This window comes from Propithecus coquereli, unplaced genomic scaffold (genome assembly GCF_000956105.1).
Source record: "Propithecus coquereli isolate 6110/MARCELLA unplaced genomic scaffold, Pcoq_1.0 Scaffold43, whole genome shotgun sequence".
NCBI lineage: Eukaryota > Metazoa > Chordata > Mammalia > Primates > Indriidae > Propithecus > Propithecus coquereli.
Window position 1 is genome coordinate 1807435 of NW_012150063.1, and position 19083 is coordinate 1826517.

Sequence of the window (19083 nt, forward strand, 5' to 3'; positions counted from 1 at the left end):
CACACGGCTGGCAGGAGAGGCGCGCGCCCCGGTGCTGGTAGCGCACTGACCCCGAAGGGGATTTAGCCGGAAGGGAGCGGCCGGGCTCTGGGGGTTTTGTCCAAGGGCGCCCGGAGAGGCCGAGGCACAAGAATAAGGAGAGTCCAAGGCATGAAAGGCCGCGCGGAGTGGCAGCACTGTTGCTCTTGACTTCTGAGCAGGGCTTAGAAAGCCTGCCCAGGCTTAAGCCGAGCTGCCAGTGCCGGGCCCTGAGAACGGAGTCGGCGGACTCTGAGTCTCTGGCCGCGGAGGCGTGGGATGAGTGGGCCGCTGGGGTGGCGGGACCTGGCAAAGACACTCTCGGCGCTACAGCCAGCCAACCCTAGCGCAGAGCCCGGAGCCTGACCGTTCGCGTCCAGCATGATCAGAAAAAGAATTTTCTTTTTCCAACTTTGGCTTTTGGTTTTGTGTTGTACACCTCGAGGCAGCTCCGGAGCCAGCCGACCCCAAATGGATTCTCAACAGGTGTCCGGGTAAGTCAGTTTAAAGAATTCTGGTTATGTCGTCAGCTCCTCCCCGAACCCCTTCCTTTTCCCCTCCCTCTTTATCCCTAGGCAGGCCCGAGTTCCCGGTGCTTCTCTGGCCGGATGGCAGGGGCGGTAGTGGCTGTGGGGGGTGGGGAAGGAAGCGACGCCCTCCCCTTGGAGTCTTGGGCTCGAGTTTCCAGCCCAGGAAGCCTGTAGGGCGGCCCCCAAGGAGTTCCACCCCGTACCCCGAGTCCCGATCTCTCTTAGCTCCTTGGTCTGGGCCCTGGGGCCCTGAGAGGGGGAGAGAGAAAGAGTGCGGCCGAAGCACCTCACCAGGGAAGCTTGCAGGAAGGGGGACAGGGGACTGGGGGCCGGGCGGCCTTTGTGTGGGGGTTTACGGCGGAAACCAAACTATTATTCATCCTTCCTCATGAGAGACCCGGGATCCGGGGGGAGCCCGCACCAGTGGCACAATAGTCCACAGAAGAGCGTCTCAGCAGCCGGGGATAGGGCTGGAGTGGGGTGAGGTAGGGTGGAGTGGAGTGGGGTGAGGTGGGGGACGTGAAGGGGGTGAAAAGAGGGGGAGGGGAAACAGGCAAGGCGAGAAATCCAGGGCGCCCCAGTGAAAAGTCGGAAAATGTCCCTAGAGCGCGCCAGAAACAGGCGCGCGCGCTTGTGGGCGCAGTCTCTGTCTCTCTCTGTCTCTCTGTCTCACACGCACACTCGTACACACGCAGTCATACCCATTCCACACAGGTAGCCCACGCGCGGTTCTCGGTCGTGCGGGGTCTCACGCCCCGCCGCCCGAGCCCAGCGCGGAGCAGAGCCGCCCTCCCACCTCCGTCTGCCAAGAGCCCTCCCGCCGGGCCACCGGCGCCCCGACGGGGAAGCTAGGGGGACCCCCCGGGATGGGGCGCAGGGAAGATCTTACCTGCAGAAAGGTAAGGGAAGCCAGGAGCATGAAGCAGCGGCGGATAAATATTCATTAGTAAGTCCTCTTAAGCTGCGCGGTGCGCACTCTGGCTCCTATCTCTTTCCCTCCGTCGCTCTGTCCTCTTGTGAGGCTCTCTCCCCCTCTCGCTCTGTCTCCCCCCCTTCCTGCGAAATGCCGGGCGGATCTCAGTATGGCTAACCTGTTGGGAAGCCTGAGCCACAGGCAGCGCCTCCACAGCTGTTTGCTTTCGCTCTTGGGGCGCGCGTTCCCCCATCCTCTCCCCTCCCTCCTTTTGCCCAGCCCCTCACCCCCTCCTAAATTACTACATCATTAGCTTTATTTGGGGGGAGGCAACGGCGCAGCCAGACGCACCTCCCTGTAGCAGGGTGAAAAGCCGCCGCTCTCCGAGGCAGCCCCAACTCCATCCCCACCCCATCCTTAGCCAACTCCACATCCCCACCCAGTCTTGTTTGTTTTTCTTCCCTCCTTCCAACTCCACTTCCATTCTGTACCAACCCAACTTCCTTATCATCCCTTCCTCCCCCGCCGCCGCCTATCTGGATTCCAGACTGGGTCGGCAGAGAGATTCCAGGTCGGTAGGTCCAATATGCCGTGGTGGGGACTCCACCCTGCAATGGATGTGGGGGGAGCTCTTCCAGTCTCCATTTCCCATGTAAGTTTTCCAGCCTCACCCTAAGTGGGTACCAGGGCATCTTAGGCCCTAGGATCAGAGAACGGGGTTGCACAAGAAGGCCTGGGGCCTGGACCTTTTGACCTGGCCTGGGAGGCTGCATGAGGGAGAGGGAGAGGTGGCTTCACTTTGTCCTAATGCGCAGGAGAGACACAACGTCCAACCATCGGACTGACATTCGCCCTTTACGAGCAAACTGACCTGAAGTTAGCCGCAAGTCCGCATCTTTCTCACAGGAAACACATCTACGAGATTTCGGGAACGCCTAGGGAACCGCTTCCAGTCGCACGTGAACACGTGCACGGACACCACACCCCTCACCTCCGTACACCCGAGGCCAGCGCTCCCGCTGGCCCCTGAGACAAGTAGAAGCGCGGCCGGAAAAGCGGATTCTGGCAGTGGACTAGACCGGACCGCCAGCAGGAGAGCCGTGGCCACCCTTCTTGGTCCCCTTTCTTCCCAGTCCAGTCTCATAGCCTACCCCTAAGGCCTCCCAAGGTTGGAGCGGCCCCAGGGTGCTTGGGGGTGGCTGGGATGAGCGCTCTGGAAGCCCGAAGAGCCCGACGAGTCGCGGTGGGGGTTGGAGGAGGGGCCAAGGGGGCGGTCCCAGGTCAGTTTTGAGTTGCAAATACGGCTGCTCCCAGCAGAGTTTCGCCCCTAAACGTACGCATCACCCTTCTCGTAGCGCCAGGATTTCCACTATTGTGTTCCCACCCTCCCCAGAGCCCCAGGGCGCATTCGGCAGCGAAGTGGCTTGGAAGGGGGTGCGGGCGACCTCGAGACCTCGGCCCCTCCCCCACCGCCCCTTTCGACCTGGCCCAGGAACAATCCACCAAGAGAGGTCCTAGAGGCTGGTACCCGCCTTCTCGAAGGGTTACGGGGCGCGGATCGTCGGAGCATCTCCCTCTTCCTTAAAGGTTAAGAAATTGGGCAGATGAAGGTGTAAAAGAGGCCTAGAGGGCCCTGGGGCTGGAAAGCCTTATCAACCTTACATCCCACCCAAGGCCACGCGTTTGCACTTACACACCTTCTCCTCCCCACGCAGACCCAGGGGTTCGAGCACATCTGAGCTCAAATTCAATCTGAGTCACCTGATTGTGCATGGAACGTACATACAATTGTACCCGAATACACACGGGAGAATTAAACACTAACGGAAGAATCTGAGGAATAAAGAAGTGTCCACAGGCATAATTATTCGAATGCACGGGTGCACACCCAGTTGTCCAGATGCTGATAAAAAAGCCACAGTGCGGCGCGCGGAGTGACCCCAGACAGGAGGGCAGGAAGCCGCTCACAGGGAAAGTTGGCTGAGCATGTAGGCCGCAAGGCCAAGGGCTTCCTGCTAGAGGGGACGTTGGCCCGGAAGGAGAAACTTTGTTGAGCCGACTGGGTGAAAGGTTTCAGGTCAAGTCATGGCAACTGGAAAGAACCAATGCCTTATCCACTCCAGAGCCAATCTGTTCACCTTCCTCTCAGATCTTTTGGAGACACCCAGAAGAGGGCAATCCAGGAAAGATTTATGTTGACCAGGATTTTAAAAATATTTGTTTGGTATTATTTTTGGCCTAGGAGGTTGCATTCTGAATGACTTGGGTGGAGAGCGTAAAAGTCCTCACTCACTTCCAGGAGATTCTTAATTCCTAATAGGAACTTTCAGCTCTAATCAGGATTCCAGAAGCTGAAAGGTCCTTATTTTGTCCCCATTCATACCTCCTATCCTAAATTTAGTTATTAAAAAGGACATATTAGCTCAGATCCATGCCTTACTGCCTCTGTTTCCATCCCAATACCCCGTATATCAAATAAATTTTAAAAAGAACACTCCAAAGCAAATGCAATTATTTAGCTTATTAAAATTTTCCTTGTGAGAGATTGGGAAGTTCTCACCCACAGCTCCCCAGTCCCAGGCACAGCTCCACATCCCGGCCCAGCTGGGGGGTTGCAGAGAGGGGTTCTCAGAGTGGCTTTCAGGCAAATACTAAGCAACTGCTCAGGCTTGTTCTCAGTGTCAACTCCGTTTGCCCACCCAGCTCTGGTGGCTGGCCTGGGGTTTCCTGCAGAAGAGGCAGGCTCCCTGGGTGCAGTGGTGCCGTCCCTTCCACTTCACCTGCCTTCCCAGCTTTCTCTTTTCCGAGCACATCTTCTGAACCTCCTTCTGTCACACGAAAGTAGAGGATAAGTCCAGAAAGATTTGTTTAGACAAAAAAGAGAAAGAGAGAAATAAAGAAAGAAGAAAAAAGAAAAGAAAAAGAAAGAAAAGGAAAAACGGGACTTTCTGGGCCAAAAAGTCAGATGACCACTCTCCAAGGGGCAAAGGAGGGTCCATTTTGTGAAGAAGAAATGAACCACCCGAAAACACCGCAGGAGGACATATTTCTGCAGATGTAGTTGCCCTAGAAACAGAGGGGGTGTGGGGGTGTGAGTAGGGAAGAATTTCTTCTCTTTTGAGGACAAACACTGTGTCCTTTTCTTTTTAGATACAGTTAATTCCTGGAAATTTTAGCAAGACTTTGTTCTTGTGGATGTTTTAAACAATAAAGAGTGAAAATCACATTGGAGTCACAACCTTCGTTGGAAGGCAATTTCTTCCAAGGCCATTTTTCTTTCCCTAGATTTGTTTTCCTCATTCCCAAATGAGAGTCCACCTGCTGACTCACCTGAAAGAGAGACTGTGGCAGAAAGAGAAAGAAATGAATGAGACATCACTCTCAAACTCAAAGTGTAACGTTCATCCCCTGAAGCTAAGATTCAAAACACAAAGAAACAAACTCGGTTTACCTTTGGGTATGGTTATTTTCTTCCCTCTTCTTTGGGTAAAAGTTTATTTAGAACCCTCCTAATAATAAATAAAAGCATTTTGTAGTTGAAATATTTGCTATTGTAATACTTCCAATCCTGTGAGGTTCTTCAAACTCTGCTTGTCTGATTTTAAAACCTGTTTGTGTGTATGTAGCTATGCCCATTGCAACGTTTATCACTCAAGCAGAAAAGTAACTCGTTTTCTCATAGCCCCAAATGCCCCATGTACAGTCACTGGAGCGAATTTATTTTTCTCTGTCTTTCCCAAACGCCCTTGTCACCTCTGCCAGGGCCACAGGGCTCAGGGCAAACCGAAGAGGTTTGTGACCTCCGGAGTGGGGATCTTTGTATTGTTAGGTGTTTTGTTGTGAGAAATCATTCTCAGTGATTCTGTGGCTTCTCTCTCTCTAAGCCGACTTGAGTTGCTGCGTCTCCCTCAACAGAATCTCGCCTCCTGGACGAGCCTAACCATTTCCGCTGCCCGGGGCAAAGGGCTGAGCATTGTTGTAGGGTCTAGGGATGGGGTGGCAAAGTGAGGAGGGTATGTGGGTGGGGGAGGGGATAGTCATCATCTACAACAAATTAAAATAACTTGACACTCCTTTAATCCCTTCCATCAACAGTGTCAACGCACTAGAGCGGCCGTCTCACCTCCTGAGGTGTCTTCATTCCCAGAGGGCCCGGACTCCCAGCCGCAGCCCAACACAGGGCCCGCGCGCCGGAGAGGAGGTGCTCCGACGGCAAAAATCCCATACATTTTTAACTACAGTGATTACTAAATTAATAGCAGGCACTAAGACAGATGTCAAAACGTCTTGAAAATGTTTATCTGCGAATAATTGAGAAGGTGGTGGGACGCATTATCTGATTGTGTAATGAAATATGTATGAGGAACAGCTGTTTGCAACAGTCCCCTCCCGCCGCCTCCTCAGCCAGGGCCCTTCTCTAGGAAGCAGGAGTCGCGGCGAAGTTGGTCTCCACGTCCAACCACCCGGGAGCCCGCTCCACCCCTCGCCAACTGTTGGCAGAGTTGTGGCTCCAGCGCGCCCCAGAGTCGCCCCGCTTCCTCGCGGAGGACATCAGCGTGGACATCCCCTCGGCCTCTCTCTGTTGGCTCTCCAGGCGGGGTGAGGCTTAACCGCCGGCCGCGCTGTCCCTCGCGCCTTCGGGGCTGGCCGCGGGTTCGGCCTGCGGGGACCGAGGAGCGCCCGGGCCTGGGCAGCGGCGGCGCAGCGGCCTGCTCGGAGGCGAGGCCCCGGAGCCCCTTGGCTCAGCGGGGCGGGCCCGGGGTCACCGCGGGGTGATGGGGCTCCCGAGAGGGCTTTGTTTGGCGCTCTCGCCACACTGCGCACTTCCTTCCGGCCCCCAGCCGGCCCCCACCCCAAGCCTCCGTGCCCCGGCCTTGTTTGTTTTTCCAGCCCCTCGCCCTCCACCCCGACACGCAAACAGCTCTCGGGGCTGCGTCAGCTGCCCGGGGCCGTGGCCCAGGGCAGGCCCGAGTCCAGCGGGGGCCAGCGCGGCGAGCCATGGCCCGAAGGAAGCGGTGTGAAGGGAGAGGGAGTGCTGGGGCCTTCCTTGGAGCTAGAGGGGCAGGGGATGGCCGGGCGGGAAGGTGGCCCAATGGGGTGCATGGCCTCGGCGGGAGAAGGCCCAAGTCCTGGGCTCGGAAGGGCACGGGCGGCCTGCGCCGGGGCCCACCCCACTGCCGGCTGCCCCCCTCCCCGGCCCCCTGCCCCAGCCGGTGGTGTGGAGGTTTGCAGGACGCCAAGAGGGGCCCCATCAGGCCTGGGACTTGATGGCAGCATCAGCCACTTGGATAAACCCAGTGACCCCCGTGTGGGTGTGCTGCCCTCACCGCATTCCCGGCGCTTCGCAAGGCTACGGAACCAAGTCCCGGGCGCCGTGCTCTGGCAGCCCCCAGCCGGGCCGTAGGCCTAGTTCCGCCCTCTGCCTCCGCGGCCGCTCGGCCCCCCACCTTCCCCGCCCTGGAGCCCCGTCTCTAGTCCCTGTTGTCCAGGAAGCCTCTGGCCGTGTTAGTCCTTCTGGCGATGCCGCCCCTAACCACTCTGGGGCCAGGGCCCGGGAGCGGAGGAACCGGGTCCAGCTCGGCGGCGCCGCGGCGCCCCAACGCCCAGCGTCTTCGCGGATTCCCCCGCTGACTCGCAGTCGAGACCCGCTCGGGCGTTATTTCTCGAGCGTCGCCCCTTTTACCTAATCCCTTATGCTTTTATTCTAATCCTACACATTACAGTTAATCTGTAATGATACCTCTTCGGAGGAACCTGTTGCATAGGAGGCACGGTAATTTGTAACCTTGGAAACAGTTTTAAATAAAGATTTAACAGTGATGTCAACTGTTTATTCTCCGCGCGGGGGGTGGGCCGGGGCGAGGCAGGCCCTCGGCGGAGAGGACCGAGTTTCGGGGGAAGGGAGCGAGGGGCGTGGGGCAGAGCCGAGCGGCCAGGGGTCCGCTGTGGTGGCTCTAGTCCCGCGCCTGGTGTGTTTTGGGAAATCGGGTGATGTTAAACCGCAAGACGTGGGAAGAGGGGAACGGTTTGCAAAACTGCGGAAAACTCAGTGAACTTGAGCCCCTGTGTATCCCGAATTAGCATTCAGCCTGGCCCTGCGCGCCAGGGACGCTGAAGCTGCGGAGAGCTGAGAAAGGGCAGCTTGCAGGACCCTTGGGCTGCAAGAAGGTTGAGCCGCTTCGGTACCGATTACTCTGCGCTCCGAGCTTCCTCCTTTATTAAACACACCGACAAGAGCAGCAACAACCACCAAAAATTGCCGGCACGCCAAACGCAAAATTAAATATAATTGCTTTTATTTATCTATTGCTTTTATATCATTAAAATATTTTTAGTTACATTGTATAAAATAGAATCCGCTCTGATTATTACCTGCCATATCTGTTGATCTGCTCCTTGTGTATTCAGCACAGCAATATTAACAATTAAGAAAAAAGCACATCTTATATATTGTATCTGTCAAGATATGTTACAATTTCCATTAACAAAAAAACATTATTCTTGTTGAAGAAGCTATGAAGCATATCTTTCACGAGCACTTTATTAATAATCATAGTTGTCAAAAAGAATTAGATATGCATAGATCGTAGATGCAAAGGAAATATTAGATGCACAGAATAAAATATACAGTGGGATTGAGGCATAACTATTTTTCTTTTTTTAAATAAATTTTACCGAGGTGAAAAAAAACTGAGCTATTAAGCTTACTTAAAAGATGGCTTTGTTGGTTTAATTATACTGTAGTTATTTTATAAATATGTTTCAAAGGAAGCTTGCCATATTGCATGTCAATGAGGGCTGTAAAGAAAAGCTCACAAAAGCTAATGCATACCAAATACCAAATTTTAGTCATTAGCATTCCTATTTATTACAAGCTAAAGGAACCTATTAACAGACAAGAATTTCTATTTAGCTAGCATTACAATGTTTGGCCATTAAAATAAAAAGGGCAAAGTATATATGCATTTCCCCCCCTTGGAACTATATGTTCTTTTTTGCCTAGAAGCTCGTGGAGACATTGGGAGATGTTTCTGATTGGGGAAACATGATTCTACAGTGGGAAACGGCCAGAGGGCCCAGAACCCCTCGTTTTAGTTATGGAGCGTAATGCAATTCGTGTGAAGCTAGAACAGTTCGGCGCTGGGACTGTGCAGCCTGCTGAGGGCTGCGTAGTACCCACAGCCCGTCAGGGGCCCTTTGTCTTTAATTTATGTCGTGAGCATATGCAAATTATTAATTGTTTTTCCTCTGGGGGAGGGAGTGGGTATCGATGGTAATACAGCTTTTGTTTGGATATTAAAATTTCCTTAAATGCTCCCTAAACCGAGTTACTTCTGCCAAAGCGGATTCCCCTAGCAGGAAATCTCACCGCTACAGTGAATACATGCGTATTAATTCTACAAACACGCACATATAAATTTGTGTCATTTCATTTCAAAAACCTTTTCCTTTGAGCAAGGGTAGCAATTCTGCTCTCACACCATAAATAAATAAATATATCCATATATTTTTTCCAAATGCCTATTCGAGAAAGATAAAACTTTCTAGCCATTCTTACTTTTAGAAACTTTAAAGGTCTTTTTCTTCTTAAAATCGAGGTAGATTTTTTTCCCTAATTGGTCAGGGAAACAATTTTATAGGAATTGGAATGAAACATTTGAAATGATAAGATGGGGTTATTTTGAATTGTTAGATGGAGTTTTTTTTTTTTTTTGAAAAAATAATAGTTATAGGAGCTTGTTAAACTCTGCCATTTATCAAGCAATTCAAACAGTTTCTTCCGACCTAACGTTTGGCTAGGACACGATGTATTCTGCCTGCTTGGGGGACTCTTTGCATTAAAAAGACTGAAAATTTCTAAGAAAAATGCTTCTCTGAAAGGCCCACATGAAAACAAGTATCACGGGAAGGAAGGGAATTTCTGAATCCTTGATTTAAAAAAAAAAAAAAACTGTGAAAATACATCAACATGTGCAAACTTCATGCAAAATCTTACTTTTCAACAGCAAAATTAGTTGTGTAGTGGTGATGGGGTTAGGTATTCTTTCCCCTGTGACTACCTGGGCAGAGATAAAAGAAGGAAGATGTAATGATTCCTGCACCAAACTTTTCCCACCGGGAAATAGCAAAAGTCACTATATTAAGAAAAGAAGCTTGGGGGCCTTGATGCTGGCAGCTCTAGAACAAAACGTGAAATTTCTCCATTTCTATCCCATTATATCTGGATGAGGTGTCAACTCACAACTCTCTAAAGCATATTTGATACAGAGATGGGGAAAATGGCTTTAAATACCTAAGTGTATCATAGAGTGTGATATTTGCCAGTAGAGGAAGGAACTACATAATTATTTGTATAATTCAGCTCCGGTTACCCCAAATTAACCAGTCTGATTTTGCCTGTAATTAGCACAAATAATCCAGATGGGCCACCCATTTACCTCCTCCCCACCTGCAGCTCCCCCTTCATTGTTTGCTGAATCCAGACATTACCAATAGCCAAGGAGGAGAAGGCTGCTTCCCATATATTTAAACCAAGTGGTTTAAATCTCAATTTGGGTGAGCGATAACCCACCTTTCAGGGCCTTAAATCTCATTTCAAAGGGCAGATTAGGAAAGACCATCTCAGTGGTGCAGACACGAGATTGAGACCCTTTTTTCAGGGAGCTGACACTTGTGGGGAGAGGGATATACACAGTTCAGGACAGCACAGAACAGTGCTATTTTATTAGTGTCCTGGCTGGGAGCACCCAGGAGGGAAGCATAGGAGACATCTTAGGTGGCTTCCTAGAAGAGATGGGGTTTGAGCTGAGCCAAAAACATTGAGTATGATTCTAGATGATGAGGGGTATGACATGTAAGCAAAATTGGTGTCCAGATGAGAAACAGTGTCAGGTCTGATGTAAGCATTTAAAAGTGCCTATTTAAATGAATAGGCTGAGTGCAGGAGCTTGGGCCTGTAATCCCAGCACTTTGAGAGGATCACTCGAGGCCAGGAGTTCAAGATCAGCCAGGGCAAGACTCTGTCTCTACAAAAAATTCTTTTAAAAATAAAAAAAAGGAATGAAATTATTTAGAAGCCTGATGATAAATTCCTATGAATGTTTCTCCTTAGGATGGCCTGCCTGCTGTGTTAACCTGAAATTTGCTATTTCTCCCCCACTTTAATGATCTATCTCTCCCTCCCTCCAGGCTGAGGGAGCTCAGTTTGAGGTTGCTGATAATGTCTAGGGCTGACAAAATGATACCCATTGCTACCACGAAGTGGGTGAAGGTTCTTGCTTGGAGGAGACTTTTCCATGAGGAAATGTCCCTTACTGGTGTCCTGTTTACATTCTTGCAAGAATGAGGGGATTATTGCAATTCTAAGGAGTTTTGTAGTTTTAACAAATCTTCCTCTTATGGTACCAATTTAACATTCTGTTTGAAACATCTCAGAATCAAAATGGCTAAAGGGGGCTTGTTAGATTTTTATTCACAGAGCAGAGTCCACTGAAAACAGCCTCTGGATTAGAAAAAAAAAGGAAAATCTGGTATTGCCACTAATTAGTGGGTAAGTATCTCACCCAAAAGAGCTTTGCTTTTTCTCATCTGAGAAACAGACAATACTGGATACCCTTGTATATATGACAAAGGTTTTGTTTTTATTCTTTAAAGACAAAACAATAGAAAGATAGTTTTTTTTTCATAGCACAGGCCTTCAGCAATTGCAGGATTCATGTGATATTAATCAATTATAAACAGGTTTTTTTTCTCTCTCTCCTGGGAGCAGATGCTTATTATTTTTTTTCTTTTTCTTTTTTTTTTTTTGAGACAGAGTCTCACTGTGTTGCCTGGGCTAGAGTGCCGTGGCATCATCCTAGCTCACAGCAACCTCAAACTCCTGGGCTCAAGCAATCCTTCCACCTCAGCCTCCCGAGTAGCTGGGACTACAGGCATGTGTCACCATGCCCGGCTGACTTTTTCTATATATTTTTAGTTGTCCAATTAATTTCTTTCTATTTTTAGTAGAGACGGGGTCTCGCTCTTGCTCAGGCTGGTCTCGAACTCCTGAGCTCAAACAATCCGCCCGCCTCAGCCTCCCAAAGAGCTAGGATTGCAGGCGTGAGCCACCACGCCCGGCCAAGATGCTTATTATTTTGAGCTTTAAGACCCAAATTTAAAAATTACAACCAGAAAAATGAAGAATACTGGTTCAATGAGAAATCTACACCCATATTATCTTTTCTTTAGAATGCATTTTTATGCTTTAGCAGGTCTTAGGGTCTGGAACATGCAATCCACATTGGGGCACAGCAGAGAAAATTTACTCTTCAGAAAGTGCCTTTGCTGAGTAAGGTGGTGCCAGGCTGCATCGCGGATCCTGCCCCAAGCAGGACATTTCCCATCTCACTTCTCCCTATAGGATCTCTTCCACCTTGCCCTTACCTCCACCTCTGATCCAGAGATCCCACTTTCATGTTCTTCTTTTTTCCCCCCTAAACAAGCCACTGTTTCTTCCTAAGCTAAGTGTGAAAGTCAACAAGCTGAGGGCAATTCAATTTCAATAATAAACAGCTGTCTTTTGAGTTCCCGAGACCCAAGTAAAGGCCCTTCCATGGGAAGCACCTAATTCAAAAGGAGGAAACGCCAAGGATTATGAAGGACTCTGCGATGAGCGTGGCTGACGAGCCAGATTCCAACCCCTCCTCCGTGGACCATTCCTCCGAGTTCATCTGAGGGAAGCTCGCTTTCCCAAGAGCCCATCTTTTCCTGGTTGTAAGCTGTGTTCAGTTCCGACATGCACAAGCTAAACATATGGCAGAACAGTGTGAAGAGGGATGTCTGTCCATTAGCACATTCGGGGATAGAGTCTGGGATGTACGTTCAACAAAGGGCTTCTTGTATCTGAGCCCTATACTGCAGTATTGCTCCAATGAAAGCTCAACTGACCTCAATTTGTGTGAGCAATGTGAATGTGTGTGTGTGTGTGTGTGTGTGTGTGTGGTGTGTTTACAAGGCCAGATAAATTCAGGCTACTCTGTAAGTCTCTTGGTATAAAGAAGGAAAAAAGTATTGGATGACCTTGTCTGTATGTATTGAAGAAGAGGAGCCCCCAGAGATCAAAAAATTAAGAGAGGCTGGAATTTTTTTTTTTTAATTAGTCTCACATTTCCCTGGAGAGGTTTTCTGAGAATATAATCTTCTTTCCCATTTACTTCTCAGCAACAAAGTATGGAGACTCACCAAGCTGAGGAGAAAGAGTGGAACATCTTGACCCAAGCTGAATTCTGAAGAAAACTTGACCCCAGCTTCCAGAAATCCTAAATCACACATTGGGAAAGTTTTGGCCAGGTCACCATGAAACAGAAGATCAGTGCGCTATTTAAATTTTCAAATTAACCAGGGGACACACTGAAAATCCTTTTCTTGAGTGAGAGACTGAAAACCTGGCTCAAGGGTGTTTATTATGTTGGGTTTTCTCTTGATGTGGCATGTGAGGGCTGCATCCTCGAGTCCTGGTACGCAGGGCACATCTGCAGCCACTCCTGGATTACACTGCAAGGGAGGATAGATTAGGAGGGGTGAGGAGGAGAGGGGTCTGCAGAAACAGGGAAAGCAGCAAACAGCAGAAAAAACCCAGCCACGTAGAAAAGCAGGGCACCTACCTGGGATAAAAGGGGTTATTAAGACCAGCCCTGAGCCACAGTGCTGACGTCCTCAGAAGGTCTCCAGCCCTCTGTAGCAATCTATAGCATGCGTCAGTGTGGTTGAAAAAGCCTCTTCTATCAAGTTTAACAACTTTCTGGTGTAACTTCTGAGAGGGCTCATTGCTTATTCATGTGGAAGCAAGACGCCCAGTTCATTTTGCCTGTTTTTGCTACTCTTTGTTGGGTTTGGGAGGCTGTTATGGTAGCTGCAAATGGCTTCTCAAGTGACATTTGCTGACATTCAGTGAAGTACATTTATCAGTATTCGCCAGCTCACCTCTACACATGCAATCCATTTTGTTTTGTTCTTCATAGCAACCTCCTTTCCGACACCCGTGCCCTGAAAACGATAAATGGCAAGGTGGCATATTTCTGAAGCTGCACTCAAATGTCACTGTGAAAAATCTTTAATGGACTAAGTGTAGCTTTTCACGTTACAACTTGTCAGGTACTGAGAAATTCTAGAGTTTCTCCTTAATCCACAAGTCTTTGGAACCACACATCTGCAAGCAGAGACTAATTATAAGCTACACCAGTCAGACCTGGGCAAGCAGAAACCAAGAAGAAAACATCTGATATCAATTAATTCTTTATTATTATTATTATTATTCTCATTCCATTTTTGCTACTTCCTTTCCTACTCAGAATATGCCAGGTATGAGCAATCTGTTACTCTAATTAAGGGGGTGACAGCCTCCACCAGCCTGCCATGTAGGCTTTCAATCCACTCGTACACTCAGCCTTCTCTGTGATGGTTTTCCTCTTTTCCTCCAAGCCTCAACATCACCAGGACTTCTCTCCCCACCCCCCAAACCTAATTCTTATCATAAATCCTAACCCCTAAATGTATAATGGGGTAGTTGAGAGGCACCTGGGCTATCTGGCTGGAAGAGTCCTTCTCCTGTCTCCCCAGTTATGGCTTTTCAAAATAAATGGCTAATAGTTTCCCATCACCATCTGAGAGACCTACCAGGTTCTTCCCCTATCTGTGTGCCTGTCTGCCACCATCATGCCACTCTCAGGGGAGTGACCTCCAGGCACCCACTAACCCTTGACATGACTTGTTCATGCAGGTTCTACCTTTTCAAGTGGTCTCTATTCTCCTGGAGTGTGCCCAAGGGGGAATCAGCCACTGCCCACCTGCTACGGTCTGAATGCTGTGTCCCCCAAAAATTCATAGGTTGAAACTTAATCATCAATCTGATAGTGTGGGGAGGTAGAGCCTTTGGGAAGTGATTAGGTGATGAGGGTGGAGCCTCACAAAAGAGGCCCCAGAGCTGCCTTGCACTTTCCACCACATGAGGCCCCATTTATGAAACAGGACCCACACAGACACTGAATCTGCTGGTCCTTTCATCTTGGACTTCCCACTCTCTGAAACTGTAAGAAATAAATTTCTGTTGGTTTATAAGCCACCCAGTTTATGGTATTTTGTTATAGCAGCCCAAAGGGACTGAATCACCCCTATAGTCAGGGGAGAACTTGCTGATTTATGTGTCTGTGATGTGTCTCAATGAAAGCACCATAATCAACTAACATTGATTCTGCAATCAATGTTCGAAGGTCAAAGGAGTTGGGAAAGCCAAGGAAAATAATTGTACTGTCAAAGACTGTGCCAGCCAGGTTCATCTTTGGCCAGGTGCTAAAGATTGGAATGTTTTGGTTTTACTTCTGGCTCTTTAAGCCCCACCCAAGCTCTAATTTTTATATCTGCTTCTAGACTCCTTGGTTTGGGAACCCCCAGGCTCTCCTTCCATTTTTTTCTTAACATCATCCTTGGCTTTTCTTCTGCCTTAGGTTTGGCCTCCTGTCTCTTGGGTTGCATAACTGTCCCCTCTGGCTCCTGGATCTCTGGGACCCACCCCACCACCATGCCTGCTATATAGGTCTTTGGCCACACACAGTCTCATCAATCTAAAATATGTAAATTCCACATTCTTTGTGTGTGTTTATAGTATCTCAGTTTTGAGTTCTTTTTAAAATCTTCTAGTTATGCTAGAAGGAGTAGGAAATCAGCGATACCCCCAGTGGGCAGGCATGGTAGATCAGAAAGAGTGTTGATGGCTTGCTAACTCTCCAAGGGCAGAGGGCAGAGGATCCCAGGTGAATACCTGGGGATGAGATGGATACCAGACTGACTCAAGCCCTGGTATGCCTGGACCAATTGCTCTTAGCAGGCCAAGACATCACAGAAGAAGAGAAGACAAGTCATTTGTCCATGTAACTTGGACAGGGTAGACAATGGGTAGACAAACCAGATAGATGGTAGGTGGGGGGATATGGGGGGGTGGAAATGTGTCAAAGTTTTGGAACCCACTAAAAAAATAAGTACAAGGTCTGAGGTGGTTTTTGAAGAAAATGGTTATATCTTTATTTTCATGGATATTTTGTGCATGTCTGTAAGCTATTTTGGATGTAGAGGGCAAAAGATACGAGATACCCACATCCTATTTACATTATTGGCTATGCAATTTTTCTATTATTTCTTTAAAAAATGCTTGAGTAGTTCTTTCCAAAACCAATGGAGATTCCATCCTCTCTCACCTGATGATCATAACATCTGGATTAGGGGCTGGACCCCAGATGAGATCTTACATGTGCAGGGGGTGTCCTGGAGGGTGGGAAGTAGACAAAGGAAGCACTTTTTAGAACCCAAGAAACCATAAGGATGCCTGGCATCCAGTTTTCTTACCTGACAAATAAAACAGCCTTCATTTTAGTCCATAATTACAGTCTGCTCATGATAATTAATGCAAGATTGCTTTTTAAGTCATTCTCATGTATTCTAGATGTCTTCCTTTTATTTAACCATTTCAGAGCACAAATTAGAAAGAGCTCCATGGAAGGCCATTTGGTACATGCTCTGCTTGGTGAAACCCTGGCCACTATGAATAGAACCTGGTTTGCTGCCTCTTGTCACCCTCTAATGGCATCTCCAGGGCTGAGACACTGTTGCAGAGAGAAGCTATAAAGTGCCTTCTTCAGCCATCTGCACACCTCCTGGCTTTTGCTTGTGCTGGTCTCTATGTAGAAACTTCCCATGCATTTCCCTTTGACCCCTCATTCCGCACCTTTGCCCTGCAAGCTCCCTCAGGCATCATCTCTGGGAATTCCTTTCCCCCAGATCCTGCAACCTCTCCCTCCATCAAGCACTTCGCCAATGTTCTGCAACCTCTTTGTCACCAGATTATAAGTTCCTTGTGGCCAAGGGCCATGTCTTAGCTGTGGTTGTACAGTAGGCTTACCACTATTTGCTGAGCAAGTCTGTGACCCCTCTTTGGGGAAAGAAGAAGTAGAAATGCAGAGGAATGACTTGGGAATGACAGGGACAGAGAGGACAGGAAGAGCCCGGGTGTGTTCAGTACAGGGGGTATGCAGTTTAGCCTGGAACTATTCATCCTAATTCCGGGCCCTTCCTGGGCAGTTCTTCTCTTCTGAGCTCTCTAGGAAATTTTCCTTTTCTTCAATTTCCTCCATACCACACTTCTACCGGTGAGCAGCTGGATCCCAAGTCTGATTCAGGTCACATAGCACCTCACACACTCTCCAGCCGTCACTCTCTCGTGGCTGTGTCCTCAAGGCTCTTCTTCACTCTGACTATCCTCTTTGGTTCATGTTTAACTTTCTCTTTTCTGGCTCCTGCCTACCACCATGACTCTGTCTCATCTCTAAAGTTCCATCATCATTTTATTGACTGAGCAGACCATTGCTTAACGCAGTAAAAGGCTACATATTATTCTTGATTAGGTAAACTATGGCTCATGGGCCAAATCCATATGCCACCTGTATGTGTAAATAAAGTCTGTCGGAGCAGAGCCACACCCATTCCTTTTCGTATTATCTATGACTGCTTTCCTGCTACATCAGCAAAGATGAGTGGCCGACAGAGACCATGTGGCCCATAAAGCCTAAAATATTTACTATCTTCCCTTTACAGACATAGTTTGCTAATCCCTGTCTTAGATGACAGAGGATACTTGCATACTGATGAGAACGATCCAGTAAAGATGAGGAACTGATGATACCAGAGCTAGAGGGGACAGGGCAGGGACCGCAGGAGCAAATCCCCTGAGGAGGGAACAGGCAACAGGTTCAAAAGCCCAAGAGAAGGAATGGATTTTGATAGGAGTGGGGACACTTCAATCTCTGTAATGGCGGGCAGGCAGAGTGTGAGTGCAGATGCAGGCGGGCAGGGAAGGAGGGCAGTCCTACCAATTGCTTCTGGTAGCTTGTCCTGACAAAGTGTGGAGCAAGGCCACCCGCTGAAAACTTGGGAAGGGTAATGGAGCTTTAAGCACAAAGGAGAAATTGTAGAGACTAAGGAAATGAGCGTACGAGGACATTTTGTTAGGATGCCTGGGCAGTGCATGGCCATGCATTTAAAGTGAAGGCAGTGAGCACAGTGGTGTGAGATTCTCCATCAGCGTTCGTTGGCTCCAGTGCAACCACTGAGTAAGAGGATGTCTGGGCTTAGTCAGGGTTGGGGAATTGCCAGGCAAGTATGAGGGATGGAGAGGGAGCAATGGACTTACATGCACAAGGAATGACTCCTGGTAATGGTGGGCCATACCATCTATACTGGTGAGAAGGGTGGCAAGGCACAGGAGGATAAAGAACAGGGGAGAAGGTGGTGGGGCCAATTGAAGGGATTGGAGGGCTCAGCAAGGACCAAGTACTTTCAGAGAGTAAGAGAGCTGGAAGCACAGGAGGTTGGAGAGGGGGTGCCTGATGCCCAGATTCCAGAGGTGGGCAGTGCCTGGTAATGGCAATGTCTGGGGTAGGGTCATGGAAGTGGGAGGCTGAGACACTGGGAGGCTACTCACATGTGACAGGCCACAGTGCGGAGAGGAGGTGAGTGAGTCAGGCCTAGGTCCTCAGTGAGTCACAGGAGGGAGTGACTAAGAAACAACACCAAGAGAGGGGAAATGGGGTACAGTGTAATGGCAATGCTGTGAAAGCAGCTGGGGACTTTGGATGAGGAGAGAGGAGCATGGTCTGGAAGTCACAATGGGGACAAGAAGGCTCCATCTCCCCTGCAGAATCACTGGCTCAGGGCACTCGGCAGGGCAGCCAGGCAAATCCTCAGGGCTTCCATTAATGCGAGAAGAGGAGAAAAGCATTCAGGGAAGTTACAGACGAGATGGGAGCTGTGCTGATTTCCACTGTGCAGAAATGGAAGGGTTTGGTGGTGGGGAGAGGTGGGTAGCAGCCCAAGTCAGATTAGGAGGACAGAGCTGTATCGGGCAAGGTCTGGGAAAGGCACTGGGTGGCCGGAGCTCCTGGGAAAGACCATTAAAATGCACCGTTGCCCAGGTCCCTCCCTGGCTGGTTGAATCAGAATCTCTGGGAGTGTGGTCCTGGCTCTGGCATTTTTAATAAGATCCCCAGGAGATTCTGATGCACAGTGAGGCTTGAACCCCCAGACCAGACCCCTGGCTTGGACTTCTTAAGTCAGATGCTTAGCTCATTAGTTGTTAGCCTTTATTCCCTCATTTCTAATATGATCATTTAAGGTTAAAATTCTCCTTCTAAGAACTGCCTTAGCTTTGTCCCACAATTTTTGAAATGGAGAATCTTCTATGGATGGAGGGAAGGGGCAGCTCTTACCGGGCTACCTGTAAGTGAATGAGTTTATCAGGTTCTCTCCTGAGGATGGGTCTCAGGGGAGTGTGGAAATAACTACGAAGGCAGTGAGTGCCCAAGGAAGGTAGGAGGGGTGCAATGAGCGTTGACAAGATCACTTTCTTCTTCCACAGGCCCCATAGGCTGCAGATGAGCAGAGCAAGGGACTTGGGCAGCTGCGTGGCATGAGCCACCTCATTTAAACTAGAGGTTAGAAGAGCCTAAGCTCTTTGGCTGTCTGACTCCACATGGATTGGTACTTGTAGTTTATTACTTAGTTCATAGAAAAATTTAACCAGATTGAGGACCCAGG

At 49.1% G+C, this 19083-nt stretch overlaps 1 long non-coding RNA gene across 1 annotated transcript; it reads left to right on the forward strand.

The window, feature by feature from the left end:
- The first annotated feature begins 376 nt into the window (after positions 1-376).
- Positions 377-5827, forward strand: LOC105817980. The gene is made up of 2 exons (XR_001137866.1): positions 377-512; positions 5557-5827. It is a non-coding gene; the product is annotated as an uncharacterized LOC105817980 (long non-coding RNA).
- The last annotated feature ends 13256 nt before the right edge of the window (positions 5828-19083 follow it).